This window comes from Manis javanica, chromosome 2 (assembly GCF_040802235.1).
Source record: "Manis javanica isolate MJ-LG chromosome 2, MJ_LKY, whole genome shotgun sequence".
In the NCBI taxonomy this organism is placed as follows: Eukaryota; Metazoa; Chordata; class Mammalia; order Pholidota; family Manidae; genus Manis; species Manis javanica.
Window position 1 is genome coordinate 212071021 of NC_133157.1, and position 22652 is coordinate 212093672.

The 22652-nt window shown below is 45.3% G+C and overlaps 1 long non-coding RNA gene across 3 annotated transcripts in view; it reads left to right on the forward strand.

Annotated features, from left to right (window-relative positions):
- Positions 1-21909, forward strand: part of LOC108391328 (uncharacterized) — a 49652-nt gene extending 27743 nt beyond the window's left edge. The window contains exons 1-5 of one of the 3 annotated variants that reach the window (XR_012128500.1): positions 1-2704; positions 7438-7519; positions 8086-8803; positions 9905-16131; positions 17086-21908. The exon at positions 1-2704 is cut by the window's left edge and continues 27743 nt beyond it. This is a non-coding gene — a long non-coding RNA (uncharacterized lncRNA). Of the gene's footprint in view, positions 2705-6826; positions 7520-8085; positions 8804-9904; positions 16132-17085 lie in introns of those variants that run through there. The other 2 variants (XR_012128499.1, XR_012128498.1) reach the window with 2 other exon arrangements.
- The last annotated feature ends 743 nt before the right edge of the window (positions 21910-22652 follow it).

Genomic DNA, 22652 nt, shown 5'->3' on the forward strand with positions numbered 1-22652 from the left:
TCACCTCCTCAGAGACCCTTCCCTGATCACCCCACTGAGTCATATCCACTTCCTGCTTCAGGTGCTGTCATACCACCCCCTGTGCTTCAAAGCACTTTTCACAATATCGAGGTCCCTTGTTTTGTGTCATTGCGGGGTTATTTGGCTATTTTTGGTGCCATCCTCTGGAATGGATAGCTCTGTGAGGCTGCAACCTCTGATCTGGCCTTGCTCATGACAGTGGCTCCAGCTCATGACCCTAGCACATACTTGGTGCTCAAAAATGTATTTTTGAATGGGTGAGAGAGTGGAGGAGACGGGCTCCTGGGAGCTCAGGCTGGCTCTCCCCCGCCCTCTCTCTCCTTGTCCAGCCCCCTTTGGCTCTCATCACTGAGAAATGGGTTTCAACAAGTAGCCGTTTCCTCATGCCGCCGCCACATTACCGCATCCCTGGCTCATGCCATCCAGCCTCCGGAACTGGTGGGACGTGCCGGATGGGCTGGGCCTGGCTCTGCCGCCGTGGTGCCCACTCCCAGCTCCTGGCTGCTGGCAGCCTCTTCAGGCCTCTGAGGCCGGGAGAGACAGAGAGACAGCAGAGAGAAAAAGGGGCTGGATTTGGCTTACCCTCCAACACACCAGCAAAGAAATATGGCATCTGAGTCTGAGCTTCAGTGAGGATGTGTCAGCCAAGCCTGATTACGCCAGCCCAGGGTGGGTGGGGCGGAGGTGGAGGGGTTATGTCACTGGTGAGGTGCGGTGGTGTAACGAAGGGTGACAACACCACGCAGGCCCGGATGTGGTGTCAACAAACACTGTATGAGCTGGGCTGCTGGCAGGGAGCTGGGGAAGTGCTGGGGTGACCCCTCAGGGAAGGGAAGAGAAACGGTCATTTCCTGAGCACTTCTACCAGGTGCCAGGTGCTTTCTCAGGAGAATTCCCTGGGGATTCTTCCACCAACCAGGCAGGGCCTATTTCACTGATGTCACCGTTACACATGAAGGAATCGAGCTTAGCAGTTGAGGCAACATGCCCAACCAAGGTAATTTCATCCCAGGACAGAGTGGGGATCCATAGCAGTTCTGTCGGAAGCCGAAACCCAGCTTTGCTCCCCTCTTCCCAGGAGCTCTGGGTGGACACTGTGGCTCAACCGTCTCCTAGCTTCATGAGTTCAGGTAGTTCCTCCACTTCTCTGTTTCAGGTTTCTTAGTTACAATGGAGATTTCCTGACACTCAGTGATCCAGCTGGGGTGAGGACCGAATGAATGGTGCTTGCAAAGCACTTCGAACAAGGCCTGGTGCTCTGTGTGTGAGCATAGAAGCCGCAGCCCACGAGTGCAGGGGTCACGGGGAAGGGAGGAGACCAGGAGGTAGAGAACGCAGAGGTGGGAGCTGAGCTGTTCTCTGACTGGCCCCAAGGGTGGGGGAGCTGTCTTTGGACCCCAAGCTGCTGCCAGAAGTGAGCACCTTTCCTCTGAGGCCCTGCCCTGAAGATGACTCTGTCCCCACTGTGTGGTGACACCCGGGTCAGTCTGTCTCCCACCTTCTCACTCTGTTGGCAATGGTTGGACTCAGGTCCATTCATTAATACCTTTCAAGGCTTCTGGCTCTGCTGTGACTGAACATGTAGGCCAGTGCTTCTCTCCTTTGCTCCCAGATCCTCCATCTATGAAATGAGGGAGTTGGACCAGCGGCCCTTGCAGAGTCCTCCCAGCTCTGGTGCTCCCTGAGCTGTCTCCTTGGAAAGTCTGGCCCAGTGCCTGCTTTGTGAAGCTGTTTGCTGATCTCTCTCTGACTGTGGAGCTGGGAGCTCCCTTAGGTAGGGCCCAAATGGCAGCAACTTGGGCCAAGTCATGCCGAAACGACTTAGTGTCCTCTGGCGTCTCTGGGTCTGCGATGGAGTCCCAGAATCCTCCCGCCACGGAGGACAGGGCAGCTTGCTTTCCTAAGTGCTCCCACTCAGCTGACAGGAACTCACTGGAGGACTGTTTTGCTTGTTGTTTTGGGTGCTTATTTTCTCTGTCTCTCTTTATTGATTATGGTAAAATATACATAACATAAAATTTCCTGTTGTAACCATTTTTAAGTATACAGTTCTGTGACATCAAGTACCTTCACATTATTGTACAGCCACCATAACGTTTGTCTCCAGAACCTTTTCATTGCCCCAAACTGAAACCCTGTACCCACTGTACAATAGCAGTCCCTGCGCCCTGCCCTGGACCCCCACCGTGGTGATTCGTACACCAACACTCCGTCATGCTCCAGAGCTGAGGCCATCACCCCTTCCCTCACCCAGGTTCAGGGGGAGGGAAATGGACCTGAAACTTGGCTGATTTCCTCATAAGCATGGGGCGAGGAGGGTGTGTGTTAGGCTCTATGGTCTGAGTAGTGCAACACAGCCTGATGGCCTCAAAATATCCCCGTCCTCAAGGCACACCAAGCGTCTCAAGTTGCACTATTAGTTGCATTTACTGACCTTTCCCTGGAGTCCTCTCTTCCAATGGCTCATACTCCCTGTGTGCCGTAGCTCTCGGGGGAAGCATAGCTGGTGTTCGGGGGACGCTGAGCTGCCATGGGCTAGGAGACCCACCTTCTAGGTCTGGTGCTGCCTCTGACCGGATGATCTCCAGTAACCAGCATGACTTCTGTGAGCCTCCGAAAGCCAAGTGGGACTAACGGCACTCTCATCTGCTACGTGGGTGAGGATGCCAACTCTTTCAAGGCTGTAGGTATCAAATGGGGCACTTTATGTGAAGGCTGGAAGTGGGGTTCACATGAAAGGGAGAATGGAGTCTAACCATGGCTAGCTCACTTCTCTTTCCTCACTCAGAAAGGTGCTCTGGGGGTGATAGGGTGGCGACCTCTGACCCCTATGGCTGTGGGAGGCCCCACAGTCCACCAGTTCTGGAGGAGTCTCATGGGGAAGCTCCCTAAAGGTCAGAGCTGCTTGTAAGCCTCTTATTACATATTTTCCCATGGGCTTGGGAGTTTTCCAGTTCTAGGCAACATTTTTCTCATGCCTTTGAGGTAGTGGATCTGCCACTGGGCCTTGATGCCTACAGAACTGTCAGGGCAGTGAGCTGTTTCACCCACAGCACTTCTGACACCTACTGTGGGCTTTTTCCTCACATTGACCAATTTTCCAACCATCCGGACAACAACTGGGTGTCCTACAGCTCCATTCAGTTCTGACACTAACTGTCCGGAGTTAGTGCCACCAGACTCCACAGGTTTAAGGGTCCAGTCCCACAAGACTATCTTCACTTCAGAGGCTAGTCACAAATATGGGGCCTTAGCTTACCCACACTTCTGTCCAACTTGGTTACAAACTCAGGGGGTTTGCCACAACTCTCCCTTTTCAGGTTTGATAATTTGCTACAGTGGCTCACAAAACCAAAGAAAACACTTTACTTACTTTTACTGGTTTATTATAAAGGTTAAAAATGGATAGCTAGATGACTAGGTACAAAGAGTGAGGTCCCAAAGGGTCCTGAGACAGGAGCTTCCATCTGCATGGACTTGCAGGGTGGGGTGGGGTACGGTGGGCTCATCCTCTGGGCACATGGATGTGTTTGCTATTTCAAAAATTACCCATGACGCTTAGATAAACCTACCCTAGGCTCTGAATTTGGACATAGTTCCACAAAGAAGCAGGGACATGAATAACCCTCTTTGGTGGCAGCAGTGGCTACAACGTCCAGGGTTTCCATGACAACAGGGGTAGTGAACTGGGCGGGGCAGGTGGGATCCAGGCTGTCCTCTGTGTCACCGAAGGGTTTCCATGGTGGCCTAGTTCTGTGGCATGATTTTGGCTCTGACTCTGGTTCCATGACCTGCCTGAGCAATTCCTAGAACTTACCAGTGTTCTTCCAAGAAATACATTTTCTGCTTAAAGCAGAGTTTCATTTATTTGTCACCAAGTTCTTCAACTGATAGATTAACATATCCAAATTCCACCAGTTTTTCCTAGACTACTTCAGCCAGCCCTAGGATGAATCCTTCGCTCCTTCCTTCATGTTCCTCTGTATTTCCAGCTACTGTATTGAAACATGTGAAACTGCTGGCTTCTTAAGTCATAAGGTCAACTGAATTGTTGCAATTTCATATAGTTTAGCCTAACATTGTCATCATTCCCCTTTCTAGCAGAATTCATTCCATTTGCACCTTTCCCCTAAGAGACTGAGCTCACAGAAGGCAGAGCTCAAAGGCCCCAGAGCTGGTGGGGTGTGCATGGATAGAGGGAAGAAGTGGCCTTGGGAGAGAAAGAAAGGGAATTTCATTCATAAAGCATCTTCTATACACTAGATGCTTTCTGGGTACTGGTACACATGTTCTTTAACTACAGCTTTAAAAGAAGGTAGGATTGTCTCTACTTTATTGAAGAGGAAACTGAGTTCCAAGATTTAAGTGCCCTTTGATAGACCACATAGCTTAGGAAATGGTGAAGAACCTTGATATTTTAAGGTCTTCGTCAAGTGTAAATTTTAATACATGTATTGCAAGCAGAAGGATATCTAATTGTCCATCTGCTTATTTAACAAAAACTTACTGGAATTCTTACCATGTATTGTACAATGGTAAGACAGTGTAAGGGGTTGAGGATAGCAGAGGGCTAAAATGGACCTAGTTATTGGCCTCATGGAGTCCGTAATTTGGCTTCCAAGTCTTCCTCTAAGAAGTTGTGAATTAATTCACCACTCATTGACTGACTGCATCCGTCCATCCATCAGCCATATACTCATTCAGCTGACTCACACATGTATGCATTAATTATTTTAACATGCTCTGTCATGTACTCATTTAATCATTTTGTTCCTCTTTCCTCTGTGTTTATTCACTCAGAAGTTTATTCTTTCATTCACTCATTTATCTGTTCATTCTTCTATTCACTTCCTCCCTTCATTGATCCTTTCAACGATATGCTGATTTATGTACTCATTCACTCACTCTCATGTTCATTCATTTTCTGAATCACTCACTCAGCCTGCATTTACTAGGCCTGTTCTGTGTTCCAGGGAACTCAGACACAGGCAGCTAGGAGTGCGATAGGAAGGCTGTTACTTTGTCTGCTTTGATTGCCCAGTGAAGAAGAATCCTCTGTGGTACGTGTCCAGTGGGAGCCTCCAGGGAACTGTGGAGAGCAAGCCCTGCAGCCTGCCAGTGCTGTTGCTAACCCAGGAGTCTCTCAGGTGTGGCACCCATCTCCCCACCAAGGGACACCTGTTGCCACCTCCTAGGAAGTGATCGGCGTTGGAAAAGCTCTGCGCCTTCAGCTTTCTGTCTTTCCTCCCCTCCCATCAGAGAGGACTCCCTGAAGCTAGGGGTCTTGCTGACACTGCGCAGGGGCTGAGGAGGGACTGGCAGCATGGAGGCAATGCCCAGGGAGCTGCTCTGCCAGGCTTATCTCAGGCCAGTGTGACAACTGGAGACAGAAGCCACAATTAGAAGAGAAGCTTTGTTTTTGTATTTATCTGGGGATGGCGGTGAGGTAGCAGGCAGCAAAGAGATTGAGTTGCAGCATGAGGAATTTAGATTAGACAACTGGAAAAACTTCCCAGGATCAATGCTGTAAGGTCAAAGGGAAATACTGCAGCCTCCTTTTATCGTGAGTCTGTGGTACAACAGTCCTTATAAGTACTGACTGAACACACAGAGCCAGGAGTCTGGATACTTGGGTCAAAGGCCCTTATCCATCAGTGGGGCCATTTCTTCTTTCTTCTCTATTTTCACTCCTTCGAGCCTCTGTGTGTTTATCACCTTGTAGGGTCGTAGTGAGGACTAAATGGCACAGTATGTGACAGTGACTCAGCCAGGGACATAGTACAGACTCAGGAAGTATGTGTGGCATCTGAATTCTGGAACTCCTGTGCCCTCTGGTAGTCCAGTAAAAACAGATCCAGTAAGTCATTAACGTGATTCCACTTATGGGGGCAGAGAGTGTTTATTCATGCTGGTTACCATGCTGTTGGAATGGGACAGACCTGGGCAACATTTGGAGCTGGGTGTGTGGTGGGGAGTAGATTAGGCAGCAAGAAGGGAGAATGGACTGGAAGAGTCAGTGAAGTCAGGAGGACACTTAACCTACCTCCCGGCCCAAGGACAAGAGAGGTTTAGGGGGAAAAATTAGCTATGGGAGAATTTTAAACAGGAGAAAGTTATGTTCAGATTTTGCTCTTTGCAAAGACATCTGACTACTAAGAGATGACACACTTGAGAGGATCAGAAGTGGGGGCAGGGGGTTCAGTCTGGAGGCTCTTGCAAAGGTGAGATGGCTAAAGCAAGGTGCTGAGATCCACATGAGCTCAAGGTGAGTTGAGTCTTAGCTCCCTTATCTCTTTGTGAAGGGCAAGTGCGAAGGCACTGGCATGGGGTTAGAAACTGTTCTAGGCCCTGTCCTGCAATACTGTGACCAGAATGAAATCTGCACTCCTTTTCCAGAGCAGGCTGGTGCTACATGCCCCAGGCCTTACTTGTCTCTACCGTCTTTGTTCCAGTAATTCCCCTGGAGGACAGTGCAGAGAGATGATCTAAGCTACGAAGAAAAGGTTCTTTTGGGCAGAGATTGCTATGTGTTGGGCCCTCAGACCACATTAGGGAATGTTAGCGCATCCGGGAGAGATTTTGAAGGGCTCTTGAGGTCTTTCAGCTAGTCACTCAGTCCAAAAATATTTACTGAGCACCTGTTATACATCTGCATCCCTCAAAGTTCTGGGTTTACAATAAGGAACAAAGGAGGAAAGGTGTCCGCTTTCTTGGAGCTCAGAACTGGGATACCAGGGGTAGGGGTCCAGCCGAGTTTCAGTGTTTGTGCTTCCCTGAGCCCCTAAAATTAAGTTTAGTTCTTCTTTTGTGTGCTTCCCTGCACCCATACTCACACAGATGCCAACTTAACTTCCATCCCCAGTTCCCACTAAAAGTCATCACCCAAGGCCTATGTGTGTAGCAAACTTCACTGAAGATTTGGGGAGGTGAAGGGGTTACACAGTGAGAAGCCAAATATCACTGCCCTATTTCAGAGTCATTGACTGCCCAACAAATAATTTGGCTGCCGTCTTTCCCCCATTCCCTGTGTCTCTGCTTCCTGGACCACCCTCCTCAGTGGAAGAAGAAGTTCCAGTCAGTTCCAGTTGCCAGCAGCATTTCCCTGCTCTGGCCACACTTGTAAGCCCTTGCACAAAGCCTGCTATTCCTGCTACAAATGGTAAGCTCCTTGGAGCACCCGGCACAGGGCCTTGGCCACAGTGAACATTTTGCAAATAGTTATTCAGTGAATAAGCAAATGGATGAACGAGACGGCCTTCAGATCACCAGAAGGAAATGGTGCTCCTGCATCTTTGAGAGAAAGGAAAGCAAGTTAAGTTTCACCAAAATGATGCTATAAGGGATTCTGAATTACAAGGTGAAAGCTAGGTATCTGCGTTTGCGTTTGACATTTGCCCTTTTGTCTTCCCTGCACAGAACAGAAATGGTGAAGAGCATGGGCTTTAGAGTCAAATGCTGTGGATCTGAATCTTGGCACTTGCATGGTGTCTTGGACAAGGTATTTATCTCTTCTAAACCTCGATTTCCTTATCTGTATAATGGGCACATTAACAGACCCATATATAGTGGAGTGGGTAAGTCGACTCCAGAAATAGACTCTGGAATTCAAATCCTAGTTTTACCACTTATAAGTAGTGTAATCCCGTACAAGTAGCTTATCCTCATCATCTTCATCTTCAAAATAGAGATCATAGTACTATTTATCTCACAGGGCTAGGAGGATTAAATGAGTGGAGGATTTCATATATATATATATATACTTTATGCTTATATATTCTGTATATATATATGGCACTCAAGCAGTGTCTGGAGCACAAGAAACACTATATAAATTTAGCTCATATTATTACCTACCTCAAGAGAAGGTGGAATAAGATGGTAAAGGTCAGGTGCATGCTTAGCACAGTTCCTAGGATGTTCTAGCAGTTCAAACCTGTTAGCTGCCCTTATAATTCCATATTTTGTCAGTTAAAAAGCAGTCTTTTTTTCCCCACCATCTCTGAATGTGTCTCTCAGTCACTTTTGGGATGGAGGTACCCATGATGTAGTTTTCATTGCCCGCAGTTCATATTTTGCAGAATGGTGTCAGCCGCTTGGAAGAACACCCCACAGGCAGTAGTGGAGCGCTCTCTGAAGAAGTACCAGTGGCATCGACCCTGTGATCACCCCTGGGCTCCAGATGGCGCAGAGGATGATGTGCTGGGGAAACCATGGACGTAAACAGCTCTGGTTTGAAAAGTGACCCAGAGGATGTGGATTCTGAATGTGACAAAATTTGAGGATTCCCTTAAATAATTTGCTTCATGATATTTTCCCTTCATGCATGCATGAGATTAATATACATGAAAAACCCATTCTATATAAACCTAAAAAAGCTTTCAGTAAGTATAAAATATACATTCTAAGTAATAAAGATCCACTGTGTCACAATTCACTAGGTTATCTATCTTTATTTCTCAGAGGGACATAAAATAACAGCACCTCTGACAATCACCAGTACCTTAGATCATGGATGGTCATGGCTGCATCATCTGCCTGCCAGTCAGCATGTCCTGAGCAACCAACCCACTGTAGCAGGTGTGGTGAGCCGAGAGTCAGAGGTCGGAGGAAGAGAAACATGCTGGGGTCCCTGCCTGAAGTTGGCCGTGGATTCTTCCTGCAGACTGGCACTGCCTGGGGCAGCCCAGGCCTCCCATGCTCTCCTCTTAGCATCTGGCTGCCAAGCTGAATCTGCTCTGGCTTTTCTTGGGTGGCCTGGTCTTGGCTCACTGTCGGCTTTCAGGCAAGTCATTTCTTTTCATCTGAGCAAGTTGCAACTGCTTGGGCTGAGCCTGTCCCGTGACTTACAAGGGCCAGGTCTGGGTTGGGCAGGCAAGTAGGTCTGATAAGGAGGATGGAGCAATTCTGGCCGGCACTACCTTGTAGGGAATCCGGGCTTTCCCTGCAGGGCTCTGGGCACAGGCAAGGGAAAGAAGGGTGGAGACTTGTACCCAGTGAAAGTGGCAGGCCTCTCTGAATATCAGTGAGAGAGAGCAGGACAGCGTCTCCAAGGTAGGATGTTCTCCTGATTCCATGTGCCAGGGCCTACAAGAAACCAAGCAGTGACCCTTGCTTCCACCCCCTCCACCAGTATGAAAATCTCTAGGCTTTCCTCTTTGATTTTAAGAGGATTCTGTGGGGAGAGGAAATTTTGCTTATCAAGAAAAGTATCACTTAATTTGGTGACATTGAGTACAGGTGGTGACATGTGAATGTCAGAGAGGGAAGGGCCGAGGTTGGGGCAAGAGGATGAATGAGGTGACCGATTGCAGCCAATGTCACATGTCGGGAAGAGTCACGAGCAACCACTCCTTTCTGAAACTCATTCCCACATGTGAGTACACCCTGTGTGTGTTTTTTACTCCCAAGTTCAAGTTCTCTGGGTACTTAATGATATTTTGAATATACCGTTGACTGTGAATTCATCTGCCAAGAAAGGAATAGTTGATATGGTTTGGTCATTTTAAATTTGAAGATTATTAAAAAGAGAGGTGGTGGTGGCAGGGGGTGGGGGAGAGAGGAAGGAAAAACGGGGAAAGAAAGAAAGGAAATCTAACTGAGGTGATTTCTTTCTGTGTGAATACTGCAGGATATTGTTATGTTGCTATAATTTATGAATTTCTTGATTGTTTTTGATTGATTGATCCACTGAGCAAACATTTATTGGATGCCTAAGATGAGTCAGGTGCTGTGCTAAGGCCTAAGTTAGTGAAACAGAGGGTGCCTGCCTTCAAGAAACTTGCAAGGTCGTAAGCACGCAAATGCTTATGATATGAAACGTTTGCTTGAGTCACTTGATCTTTGCAACCTCCCTTTAAAGTAGGCATTGTTATCTATTTTACAGATAATGAAACAGATTCCTGGAGGTGAAGAAACAAGGGAAGCTAGAGGACTCTGGGAATTCAGAGTGGTGAGAAGTGATTCCCATTTGGGAGAAGTCTGGAGGGGGCGGCCTTTGAGTGGTGAGAAAAAGGCAGAGCTGGCCTGTAGCAGGTGGAGAGCAGGAACTGCCAACTCCAGGCCTTGGGGCAGAGCCAGGGCAATGGAGAGGGGAGGTTTAGAGGCTCAGAGGGTGGCCAGTGAGGCTGTTGGCTAAGTCTGAGCCCCTGGGACCTTCCAAAAGGGCAGTCTAATTCCATGAAAACAGTTCGACATAGTGGTCAGACAAGAAGTAGTAGTGGTTGCAAATCTGCATCGCCTGGAATTGCACAACTCCAAAGGAATGACCTGCTTTGTTTGGAAGGATAGCTCTGCGCTGGGAAGAGCATAGGCAAGTATCCTCTGCTTCACTACTACCTCCTCTGAGCAAATCAGCTCAGCCCCATGGGCCTCAGGCCTATAGAAACCATGGTGGGCACTAGAGAAGGCCAACTATCCATAGAGGGTCAACAGAAGCTGTGGCCTCTCTTGTTCATTCATTCATTCATTCTGCAATAACTGCAATAACTGAGTACCTCTATATACTAGCGGCTGTGCAAGGAGATAATGAAGATGCCATTTCTACAATCAAGAACTTGGTCTGGTGAAAAGATGGGCCAGAGAATAGTAGATTACTGTAATGATCAGTAATGTACACTTGCTGTGTGCAAGTCATTGTTTTAAGTGCCTTGCATATATTAACTTGGAATCTGTACAACAGACTGCTTACATTATTATTCTTATTGCAGAGGGAAAGACAGGGGCACAGAAATTACACAACTTGCCCAAGGTCACAGACCTGGTAGGAGGCCGAGCCAAGATTTAAACCCAGGCAGACTGGCTCCAGAACTCAGGCCTTTAACCACTCTGCTACACCAACTAAATACAACCAAATCAACTGTTCAGTGCAGGATGGCAAGAGGTGGCAAAGGATGCTGCAAAAGCACAGAGTACTTCCCAATCTGCAAGGTGGGGAGTGGGGCAGAGGGGACTCCCTGGAAGAAGTGAGACTACATGGAGGCCTGAAGGATGAGCGGTGGCCACTCAAGCTGAGGAGAGACTGAGGGAAAGTTCTAGGCACTGAGACAGAACCAGAAAGAGCTGCTGGCAAAAAGGAGCATAGGCTGTTGAAGGAATTGCGGGAGCCCCTTGTGGCTGGAGGGGAGGTGGGGGAAGAGGCTAGGGTGGCGGAGGAGACTGGTGGGTCGTGATGTGAGAGGAGCTGGAAGTGGCTTCCTGTGGCCTGGGGTTACCCTGGCTTCCCGGGCACTCCGGGGCCTGTAAACATGCCAGTCGCACATGGGCCCACTCACAGGGTGATTGCCTTTGTGTAAATAAATTATCCCTTACATAAATCCCTGCACATCCAGAGAAAAGGGGCCTCCTGAGGCCACCCCTGAGGGGAACTTGGAAAACCTGGGATGCGGTGACTTCGTCTTTCTGAACTTCAGTTTCATCATCTATAAAATGGGTTTTGTAATAACCCTAGCCAAGGTGGAGCCTGATAGGATGTTTGTGAGGGACCTAGATTCCCTCACCTTGTTCCCAGCAGATTTCTCCAAGAGGGAACCTTCACTAAACAAGGGAGGCACTCTGTGGGAGATTCTAGGGCAACAGCTTTCAAATGGGGTTTTCAACAATCTTTGAATATGCAGGAATATGCTAATAAAAACAACATGACTATTTCTATTATTTCTATTACGTCACTATTCTCTCCTAGAAACAGTGTCCAGTTGTTAAGCAGGGGACTGTGCTTTAAAATTTTAGTTCAGATTCGAAAGTCAGCCGTGACAATCTGCTAACCAAAGTAGATAACTGATAGGGGAGACTGGATCAATAAAACACCATTTGCCTCCCATCTCGCATGGCCATGTTCTCCAAACACCACTGGTTCCTTCCCTCAAGGCCCATCAGTTGGGTTACCAAGTCATTTGTAATAACCATCAAGGGCCAGTGCGCTTTGTAGCGTGTTTTAACATTCTGTGGAACAAGAGCAAGCATTCCTGCCTGCTCTAGCAACTGATGAAATTGGAGTGAAATGCAGTGGCTTGAGGCATCTGCAGCATTCCTGTGAAGGCCAAGAGGAATAATCTGTATCGGTTATACTGATGCAGTCATAAAGGAAATTAAACTTTGCATCATTTTTAGCAAAATGAAGTGTGGGACCATCTGGACGTCACATGTACATCTATATTCTTGAAAATTTTTGCCTCTTGTTTCATTTAATGGTTTAGTCCATATATGTACAGATCCATATATACACAGACGTAAACATCTCAAGAAAAATTTTTTTGTGCTTATGTTCTTAACAGGTAGATTTAGATTTAGTAACTAAGTATCCAATCCTTAGTAATAAACATCACATTTGCATTGTTTCCTGAAAGAAAAAGAGAAGGACTATCAAGCTGCTGAGACCTTTTTTTCTTCCAGGATTTTTCTGTACTCATTTGGAATGATGATTTCTTAACTATAAAACCTCCCATGATTATGTTTTGGCATGATTCTTCTACTCTGTCCTAAATAGTTTTGAAATGATTATTGCTTTACTCAGATGATAAATAATGAAGAAAGAAAAAAAGAAGTGATTATAGATAACTTCATTTTGCAACCCTTTGAAAGAATTCCTGGAATAATCTGTGATACATTTAAAACAAAAGATAAATTCAGAGTTGGAAATTAATCTCAGTACCTGGCTCACTTTATCAGATGCTTGATCTTCTAAGAATCATATTTTGCATCTTCCTAAATTCTGTAATCTCTGAAGGGATGTTAAACCCAAATGAACACAACATACCATAACAAATAGCCCAAAGACATTTTCAAGGAATAACCCAGCATCCTGAATACTGTGCGTTTGCTCTGCATGGAAATGCTTTGCAAAATTGTCAGCCTTTTCTCGGATGCATGAATTGATAGAATTGAGAGATTTCTGGAGTTCTTCTATTGCTTTGCTTGCAAATCAAAACTTATTACTACTGAATCTCATACCTCATTATAACCAGATATGTATGAAATGCTTCTCTCTCTTTTCATCAACATTGCTGCAAAGCCATTGAATTTTCTGCTCCTGTTAGCAACACTATGGTGGGTCTGGCCAAGGATTTTATTGAGATCAATTCCACACTGCAAATTGTATATGGATGCAAAAGCATCCATGTGCAATTGTTTCCAGTTTTCCCTTCAACCTTGATGAGCCCAACAGCCTTTCTTTGTTTATGCTGGGGCTTGAGGTCTTCTTGGATCTTTTACACAAGTTGACAAGTCTTCTTTCATTGAACTGTTGGTTGGTTCATCACAGTTATTACTGACTAAGCTGAAGAAACACTGATGCCATTCTTAATGCCCTGAAACATTTCTTTCTTCATTGTTCTTTAAAAGATTTCATTTAAAAAATACGTACACTTTTGTAGTGATCAACTAGTAGACTCAGTGCAGCCAAGTTCTATGAAGATAGGGGCTTTGTCTGCTTTTTTATTTTGTTTTGTTTTGCACAGCTAGACACACATTAGGTACTGATTAAATATTTGTGGGATGAACAAATGAAATAAATCTTTTATTTCATGGTTCATTCTGATTTCAAACATATTTCTAAACACTATTTTGCTTTCCAGGTAACTTAGCCTCATGTTTTAAACCAGGGGTTGGCAAAGTTTTTCTGTAAAATGCCATATTTTAGCCTTTGTGGGTCACAAAGTCTATCACAAGTATTCCCTTTGTCATTGTAGTGCAAAGGCAGCCAGAGACAATATATAAATGAATGAGCGTGGCAGTATGACAATAGAACTTTATTTACAAAACAGGTGGTGGGTTGAATTTCACCTATGGATCATCACTGGTTGACTCATGTTTTAAATTATTAACTAAAAAAAACAAAAAACAAAAAACCCAGTTCTTTTTGTTCAACTTACTTTGGCTGAGGTGATAATTTTCTCTCAGTGATTTTGCCACAAATGAATAATAACTCTTTGATTGCAATATTATTTCTTATGTTTTCTGAAAATTTTCAGTTATTTTCACTAATAGAAATAGAAAGTCCCCTTTCCACTGCTAAATTGTCCTGGCTGCACAATCAATCTGAGGAATAGAATGCTATTGAACTCCAGACTGCAAAGACCTGTTTCCCAGAATCTTTATACTTTGTGATTCACCCAGAACTTTCTGTACTTTGAAGGCACATTTTGTCTGATGCACTGCAGCTGTTTCTTAGGTTCTGAATTTCAAATCATGTGCAGGATCTCAACCTGAGATAGCATGACTTCCTGCATCTATATTGGTCCCAGATGTTCCGTGATGCAGTTTCTGTGGGGATGAGACTTGCTGGCATCAACACTGCCATGATCTGCCCTACTGTTTGACTTGCTATGTAAGCTCTTAGGAAGGATTGTAAAGAATGATTATACAGGCTTTCAAATAGTGACAGGTATCAGGGAAGAAACCACAATTTATCACCTCTAAAATATCAAAGGCCTACAAAGAATAAAATTTTTAATTAAAAAAAATTTTGCTAAGAAATGTAGAGTGCTGACAGAAATGAAAAAGAAGCATGATGGGATAATGGGCAGGAGAGCACCTGGGCCGTTGAAACGTCATCAGCAGTTGGCTTGTGTCAGTATGCTCATAGTTTTTGTTTGCTGTGGAGATGAAAAATTAGGTTAATACTGTCATGGATTGATTTCCCATAACAATAACAAAACAGTTACATTTATTGAGTGTTTATTATGTGCCAGGAACTGTATAGACTTTGCATGGATTATCTCATTTCATCCCCATTCTAGCCCTACCAGATACACTTGACTATTTCCAGGAAGCTGTGTTTCAGTGACCTTATTCACCCTGGCAAAGGTCACAGAGTTAGCACATGTGGAGCCAATATGTGTGTTTCTGACTGGCACAGTTTTCTTTTCCTTTGAAAGATGTGGCTGCAGGAGAGAGTAGGATAAAAAACAGTGACCCTCCAAGTGTAAATGGGCTTTCCACCACCTCCACTTCATCCATAGCCCAGCCCCTTGGTACATGCTTCAGCTGCTTTTCTTCTACAAAGATTGAAAAATCAAAAGAGAAAGTTCCAACTTGGTCTTAGGGGTGAAGGATTGGTGGGGGCAGGAGTGGAGTCAAAGGCCCCCAGTTACAGACTACTCACCTGACTGCAAGGGGAGGCAAAGGCAGAGGAAGACATTGGGGGGGCTGTTGAGAATGTTGCAGGCCCATCAAGATTTGGGCAAGCTGAGGGATTTAGAACATCTTATTTAGGACTTATCGGTAGGGTACCCACCCAAGTTCTGGGAGTGTGGTACATCTTCAGTGGGAAGAGAACACCCAGAGAATGTGCTCTAAGAGTGTATTGGGGTTCTCTAGAGAAACAGAGGCATTAGGGTAGATACAGATACAGATACAGGTCCATAGAGATCTATTATGAAGGATTGGCTTGTGTGGTATGATGGCCGAGAAGTCCCGCAATCTGCCATCCGCAAGCTGGAGGCCCAGGAAAGCCGGTGGTGAAGTTCCAGTTCAAATTCAAAGGCCTGAGAACCCGAGAAGCCCATTCATGGTTTAAGTCATGGTCTGAGTATGAAAGCTTGAGAACCAGCAGCATCCACGTCCAACAGCAGGAGGAGATGGATGTCCTAGCTCAGGCAGAGAGAGCAGAATCCCCCTTCCTCTGACATTTCATTCCATGTGGGCCCCCAGGGGATTGGATGACGCCCACCTGCACTGGCGAAGGCAATCTTCTTTGCTCGGTCTACCTATTCAAATGCTAATCTGAGAAACACCCTCACAGATATGTCCAGAATGTCTTACCAGCTCTCTGGGCATCCCTTAGCCCAGTCAACCTGACATACAGAAGTAACTATCGAAAAAGAGTTAAGATGCAGATCTGGCCCTTGCTGCTGCTTTAGAGGTAATTGTGAGTGTATGACAGTTTTCCAAAGAATTGTACCAACTACCACTTTGTGACTACTATGTTAGGTACCCTACAGTGACATTGTGACACAGTTATCACTGTCAGCCCCACTAAAGAGCACTCAGAGAGGTGAGTGATTTGTCCAAATTCACACAGATGAGAAGTGGCGCAATCAAGATTTGAAGACGATGCAGAAGAAATCCTGATGATTCACAGGGATGCAGCTTGTTCCATCAAGCCTTTAGCGACAGGTAACTGGCCAAGGTGTGGCTACTCTTAGACTAGACTAAAGTGAAGAGGGTGGGAGCTAATGACCTCTGTTTCCTTAGTACCAGGTTGAACAGAATTAGTTTTACGCCTGGTAATAATAGAAGTAACTGTTGAGACCTATGATTGTTAAAGAGTATTTTGACACCCGTCATTATGTTTAATCCAGGCACATCTGTGATATGATTCTATTTATTGCTTGCATTTTACAGAAGAAGTTGAGGCTAGAATTCCTTCCAGGTCCACATTTCTGTAAGTTAAGGTTCTGAAACAAGGAGAGCAACTGTATCATGTACAGTTAAGAGCAGTCATCTGAGTCTGCCTGCCTAGCTGGCATCTTGGATCTATCCCTTCCCAGTTGTAAGGGGAGAAGACAGGATTTGGGGAGAGTGATTTCAAGGTAGAGAGAAAGAAGTCTTGCCTAGAACAGCAAGAGGCAGAAAGGGCCACTGTTAAGAACAAGGGTCTTGGAATCATTTATTTGCACTTAATCTTGCCTTTTATTAACTTGGAATCTCAGATGCCTAAAATGGAGTCATTAAAATCCATCTCACAGGGTCATAGTTATGAACATCAGATGAAAGGAAAGAGCTTAGCCGGGTGCTCAGCCTGCATCCACGTTCCCCCACGTGAAGGCATTAGCAGTGCAGTGACTGAAATGACTGCGGGCCAAAGGAGTTGGTCTGGGCAACAGTTAGGCTTTGGCGTCTGCGAACCAGGGGTGTCTCAGGGCCAGCCTCTGGGGAGGAGGAATGAGATCAAATCACCCTTCAGGAGCCACACGGGGTCTGGAATTGCTGAGCCTAGGATCCACTGCCTGAATGTTCTCTAGGAATGTCTCTGCATGTCTCTCGTTCCTGGAGGCCATGGACACAGTGATCCTGGCATCTCTTTCCTTTCCTGAAGGCATCATCCTTGGCTTTATTCACTCTTTACAGGACAGGCTACATCACTTGCGGAGCCCAGTATAAAATAAAAACAGGAGGCATCTTGTTCAAAAATTATTAAGAATTTCAAGATGGTGACGGGAGAACATTGGACCAAGTGGGAGAACTTTCTGAGCATGGGATCCTGTACAACCACACAGGCCTCACTGCCATGAAGCGAGCCCTGACTCTTGACCATGGCAGTCTTTTGCTGGACATCTGAATAAACTGAAAACCTCCATCATCTGTCCAGATATTCTGGATCACATACCATGCATGTGGGCATTTGGGAACATCCATTTTTTTGGTATTTATTTACTATTTTAAAAATGGAATTATAATTGACATATAATATTATATTAGTTTCAGGTACAACATAGTGATTTGATATTTTTATGCTCTATGAAATGGTCACCTTGATAGGTCTAGTTGTCATCTATCACCATAAAGTTATTATAATATTATTGTCTCTATTCCCTGTGTTTTACATTACATACCCATGACTTATTTATTTTATAATTAAAAGTTTGTACCTCTTAATTCCCTTCACCTATTTTGCCCACTCCCCCCAGCAACCACCAGTTTGTTCTCTGTATTTATGAGTCTGATTCTGTTTTGTTTTGTTTTTTGATTCCACATGTAAGTGAAATCATATGGTATTTGTCTTTCTTTGTCTGCCTTATTATACTTAGCATAATACCCTCTGGGTATTGTTGCAAATGTCAAGATTTCATTCTTTTTAATGGCTGAATAATATTCCATTGTGTAGATGTACGACATCTTCTTTATCCATTCATCTATTGATGGACACTTAGGTTGCTTCCATACCTTGGCTACTATAAATAATGCTGCAGTGAACATAGGGGTACAAATGTCTTTTCAAATTAGTATTTTTATTTTCTTTAGATAAATACCCAGAAGAGGTAATGCTAGATTGTGCAGTAGTTCAATTTTTTGAGGAACCTCTGTACTGTCTTCCCTAGTGGCTGCACCAGTGAACATCCCTGCCAACAGTGTAGGAGGGCTCCCTTTCCTCCACATCCTCACCAACACTTGTTATTTACTGGCTTTTTGATAATAGCCATTCTGACTGATGTGAGGTGATATCTCACTGTGGTTTGATTTGCATTTCCCTGATGATTAGTGATGTTGAGCATCTTTTCATGTGTCTGTTGGCCATCTGCATGTCTTCCTTGGAAAAATTTCTATTCAAGTCAGGAACACCCAGTCTTTAATGTTCTTTCTCTTAAACCACTTATTAAAGGTATTGGGAGATATTGGCAAGATCAAACTTTCTATGAGAAATACAATGTCTGGTGGGACAGGAAAGCATATATACGTACATACCCATACAAAGTAATTAATAAGCCTATTATTCCATTCATTTAGTTAGCACACATTTATTGCTATCTACTATGTACCAGGCGCTGTGCTGGGCATCAGAGATACAGAAATGAATCAAATATCATTAAAAGCACAGAATATGAGGCTGCACCCTTAGGGATAGGATCCCCATGACCTTGGGCGAGTTACTTAACCTCCCTGGGCTGTAGGCTCCTCATCTGTACTATGAGGATAATCATAATACTTTCTTGCAAGAATTGTTGTGAGGATTAAATGAGTTAATCCTCATATTAAATGAGCTAATATGAGGAGATTTTTAGAACAGTGCCTGGCACATATAGTGCACTATCTAAGTTATTTTCTCAAGGAATTAGAAGTCTAGTGGCAGAGAATGACACACACATATGCAAATGTACCCAATAATTAATTTAACGAATAGTTCATTCCACCTGGCCTGTTTCAGGTTTCATGTGTGGCACTGGGGAGACGTGAGGAAAAGCAAGATGTGGTCTCTTTCCTCCCTGCCTCCCCTGAGTCCACCGCCCTGTGCTTGTCTAACAGCAGAGCAGGGCCCTGTTATGACAAAACCACCGTTTCAAAAATGTGTTGTTACTGCTCCTGTATTTTATCCTTGGCATAAAGATGTGCCGAGGGCAGGTGCGTGGGAGAGGAGCTTGCAAGGTATTTGGGGAGCTCGAAGCAAAGTGCTCTCCACTCCCTGAGGAGGAGAGAGGCCAGCCGGAGCTTCCCTCTTCCTCAGGACCTAGCTGTCATGTGGAGCAGACCCAGCGTTTGTGTAGATGGCAAGACCGAGCAAAGCAGAGCCCGTATTTGGCCACGGAGAGGTTCGCTGCACACCCTGTGACTCATCCTCCCGGCCTGGCCGCCCCAGGGCTGAGCTCACAGGCCCTCTGACTCAGGCACCGCGGGAGACCTCCTCTGGGTAAAGGCAGGAGGCTGTCCTGTGCCCCGGAGTGTGGGCCTCCCCCTGCCTGCCTCCACCAGCCTCTGCGCTCTCTGCTGCACTCATGTCGGATGCCGGACCCACTCGGGGACAGGGAAGACTGCCATCCACCCCCGCCCAGAAGCAGATTTTACAAGGGCTGGCTTCTCTGGGGAATTTCACCTTAGCTTCTCACAGAGTGAGGAGGGAGGTGCTGTGATCCGGAGGGGTGGGTGAAGTCGGCGGAGGTGGCCCTGTGTGGTGGGAAACAACAGACATCCGGGTATTCTCGCAGCTCTGTGCTACCCTAGGCTGCTCACTGCCCCTCTCTGGGCCTTGCTGCTGAAGGTGTTGAGTCTCTGAGGAAGAGGGAAGCAGCAGAGGCCAGCCAGCTCAGCTGGGAAAAACACATGCTAGTGAGGCACTGTTTTTTGGCTTTTGGCCTCTTAGGTGTGCTCCCTGGAAATGCAGATCAGCCTCATCTTGGAGCTTGCTAGAAATGCAGAATCTCAGGCTCCACCGTGACCCACTGCATTAGAACCTGCATTTTAATAAGATCTCCTGATGATTCACGTACATGTTGAAGTTTGAGCAGTGTGCGAACTTGGCTGCATGTGGGAATCTGGGGAGTTTTGCCACATTCGGCTGTCTGAGACCCACTCCCCAGAGATTCTGATTCTACTGGGCTGTGGTGTGTCATGGCACCTTCAAAGGTCCCAGGTGACTTGAAGGGGAAGAAGCCCTGCTCTAGTATATCGGGATGATGTTGTGGAGCCTGGTCCCACACTCAAATGAATGCACACAGTGTCCAGTCTGGCACAGAAATGAGCCCAGGAGGATAGGGTCAGAGAAGGTGACGCCTGGTGCGTATGGCAGAGATGGCTGAGAATGGAGGAGGGCTGTTGCCTGGACGACAGGGCCCTGTGGTATTATTGAGCTGCAGCTGTTTGTCACCACACCTCAATGCACACCCTGTGGGGCCAGATCTCCCCAAAATACAGCTGTTGCTGTGGTGACCTCTGATTTTTAAATGTTGGCTCAGTCTTATTTCAAAATACTCTGTGGTTTAAACAGAATGGGCAGCAGGTGGCCTGGACCTCCTGGTTTGTAACCTCTGTCCAAGGTAGGGTGTCCTACTGTCCTGGTTTGCCAGCAACTGTCTTGGATTTGGTGCTGGGAGTCCAACATCCTTGAGAGCCACTCAGTCTCCAGCAAACCAGGATGGCAGGTCTTGATACAGGGTGCTTACTGGGTTAGCAGCATCCGCTTTGGACCTATCTCTCCCAGGGTTGAATTCTGCCTGTTACTGATCTCAGTCACGTCACTTTATCTCTATATAACTTAGTTTCTTCATTAGTAAAACGTGCTCATAGGCTCCTTGTGGGAATGAGATGAATTCACACACAAAGCGCTCAGAGCAGTCCCCAGCGTTCAGCAAAGGCTGTGTGAATGTTAGGTATTATTATTCAATTATTGCATGTTTGGTGTAAACCCATCTAACTTCACCAAATTTGAAAGTATCTCAGAGCATCTGCACTGACGTGCTAAAAATGAGAGCTCTGGATGCAGAAGACCCGGCATTGAGGCCTGTCAGTGCCACCTATGAGCTGTGTGACCTAGAACAGGTTACTTAACATCTCTATGCCTCATTGCTCAAATGTTAAGTTGGGATAATCGTATCTATCTTCAGGAATGCTGTGAAGAATAAATGAGGTGATGTGTTTCAATCTGAAGTCCACTTGGGAGAGATGTGTTCTTGTTAGAGGGTTGATGCTGTCTCTTTGTCCTTCAGGAATGTTCAAAAAAAAAAGGTTCAGGGTGAAGAAATGGTTTAATTGCAAAGATGTATAAATGTTTCAAGAAATTTAATCAATCACTACAACAGGTTGCATCATCTCAAAAGGAAGTCAAACATACACCAGGGTGAACTTCAGCTCTTCTTGTGGTCAGAAAGCTAGAACACTTGTTATATTATATTATTTTATAATATGTAAAAAATATATAAGAATGTTTTATAATATAAAATAAAATAGTACAGTTTTTTTGTGAGTATCTGTTTCCTTCTCAAGTGGCAGCCCTCAACCTGAAATACTTTCATTTAAAAAAAGAGTCTTTGCAAATAGTTGGTCATGATTTGGCTGCAGAATTTTTACTTTTTTTCTTTTTATTTGAAAAGTCACATACAGTTGAGCACTTTGTTTAGAAGCCATGTGACTAAAATAATTTGTATCGGTATCTGTTGTTGCATGACAAACCACAAAGCACCCCAGAACTTGGTGGCCTGAAATAAAACCTATCTATTTAGCTTGTGATTCTGCCAGGTGGTTCTCTGGTCTTGGGGTTGGGCTTGGATGATCTTGGCCACACTGGCTCATCACATCTTCAGTGGATTGGGGTGGTCTAGTCTCAGATGGCCTCAGTCACAGTGGCCGTTGACTGGTGGTGGCGGGGGACCTCCTGTTTCTCATCATTCCGCAGGCTAGCTTGGGCTTCTTCACACGGTGGCAGAGCTCCATGTGCAGGTGCTTCTCCGGCCTCTGATTTGGTCAATGTTGCCACTCTTCCATTGGCCAAGAAAAGCCACAGGGTCCGGTCCAGAGAGGATCCCAAAGAGCATGAATTCAAGAAGAGGTGAACAAATTGGGGGTAATGACTGAAGTCAGCTCTCACATAATTTTTAATCAAGATCATTATAATACAGTCAGTGACAATATTTTCTCTACCAGAAGACTACAGACATATTCTAAAAACGATCCATGAATTGACTCTGATGGCACCAGTTAACAATTACAATGTTTACTTTTTTCCTACTTTACATTTGAACTTTATTGCTTTTTCCTGCTTTTTTTTACAAGGCTCCTTGTAAAATATTTGTTAGAGAAAAGTATGATTCTAAAAATGGTGAATCCTTCATAATCGTGCTATTCTGAAGATGATACCTGGTAACAGTTTGGTATATAGCCTTTCAATTTTTTTTTCTATGCATATACTAGCAAATGCCATTCACATACAGTTCTCTTTCACAGAAATTAATTCATCCAACAGCTATTTAGTGGATGCTACATCTGTACTGAAGAGTATGTATCAATGAACAAAACAGCAAGATCGCTGCTAAAATGAGATGATGTCATAAAGATAAAAACCAATTTGCCCCAACCCCACTTAGACTATGTCTTAGATGCCAGTCCATAGGAATATATGACTATAACTTACTGAATGCCATGCTTAGTTTGTGGCAGGTACTGGGATAAGGACATTGTACCTATTATTTCATCCTAATACTCACTAGAAC